The sequence below is a fragment of the Microtus ochrogaster genome, chromosome 6, assembly GCF_000317375.1.
Source record: "Microtus ochrogaster isolate Prairie Vole_2 chromosome 6, MicOch1.0, whole genome shotgun sequence".
In the NCBI taxonomy this organism is placed as follows: domain Eukaryota; kingdom Metazoa; phylum Chordata; class Mammalia; order Rodentia; family Cricetidae; genus Microtus; species Microtus ochrogaster.
The window spans coordinates 19,347,013-19,348,656 of record NC_022013.1 but is presented as its reverse complement, the minus strand read 5'-3'; positions in this window follow the sequence as shown (position 1 = coordinate 19,348,656).

Sequence of the window (1,644 nt, the reverse complement as noted above, 5' to 3'; positions counted from 1 at the left end):
AGACGGCTGCAGAGCCGCCATTGTGGAGTTTCGGTCTCAGTGCCCGAGCTCTAGGCAGAGTGAATTGGCACTGCCTTGTAGAGCTCTGGGGTAGGTGGACGAGAAAAGAAATGTACGTAGCTCCAGATATGACAATGGAAAGTTGCTGTCTAAAAAAAAAAAAAAAAAAAAAAAAAAACAAAAAAACAACTGAGTGGTAAAGCAAAATTAAAATTGACCAATTACAAAAGTAGATCGAATATTAACTTACTTCAAAAGGACACACGGTTGTGTTTCACTAGAGGAGAAACTGGCAAACATTGTCCATATTCCGAATCTGTTCCTCATAGTGTAAATAAAGTTTTATTAAAACACAGCTATGCTCATTTATTTATATGTGTTCTATGGCTGTTTCATGTAACAATAGTTGGCACAACAGGATTCATATGACCTCCAAAGCCTCAAATATTTACTGTCTGGCCCTTTACAGAAAAGGTTTGTCAGCCATGAATCTAGAGGGAATCTTTGTGTTGGATAGATGTCTACAAGATTTTTTTTTAAAACAAGAATATGAAGAGGGAGAATATCCTTTTCCTATAAAAAGAACTCATAAACCCTTAATTCCACATGGAACTCAACAAGATGCCTATTGCCTCAGGTAAGAGGAATTTAAGCATAAAAGTAGCAGCGTCAGCTGCGGAGCCTGGACTGCTTCCCTGGGTTGGCCTGGATATTGGTGACAACTGTGGCGGGAGAGGAATGAGTGGCTGTGTTCACTGAGAGCCTCTTAAAACTACAGTTAACATAGAGAAACCAACAAGTAGTCTGTTACCAGGAGGCTGGGGCTATTTAAACTCAGGTCCAGTGAGGGCTTCCTCCCAGGTCACCCTGCAGTGCTGCCTCCTCCTCCTAGGTCACCCTGCAGTGGTGCTCCTCCTCCTAGGTCACCCTGCAGCGGTGCTCCTCCTCCTAGGTCACCCTGCAGCGGTGCTCCTCCTCCGAGGTCACCCTGCAATACTGCCTCCTCTCCGAGGTCACCCTGCAGCACTGCTTTTCCCCAGGTCCTTTGGCCTTTTGTATCCACCTGAGCTCAGTTCAGCCACATTTCCAGCACCAGTGCTTAATATTCCTATCTATATGTGCATATTCGTGACCACTCATAAACACTGCATAGTTGTTCACACAGACACACACGCATACCACACAGACACACACACATAGATATACTCACTAGATACAAACACACATTAGACATACATAGACAATACACACAGAAACACACAGACACATACACACAACACAGACATACAACATAGATACACATACTAGACATAAATTCACACTAGACATAGAGGCATACACATGCGCATGCATGGGTGCACACGCACACACACATACACACACACACACACGTTGAGTTTTGACTGCATGCCTTGACCTCAACAATCTCTGCTTTCTCCATCAACTTCAGCTCTCCCATTGTCTATGCCTTGCATCAGCAGCTTGGATAAACCATTTATTTGCCTCAAAACTCTGGTTGTGGAGAACAGGAAGTTAAATTCTCTGTATCGACCCAAATTGGAGCACCGGACAGAAATCTCAAGGTCCAAATCAGGAGCAGAAGGAGGGGGAGCACGAGCAAGGAACTCAGGACCGCGAGGGGTA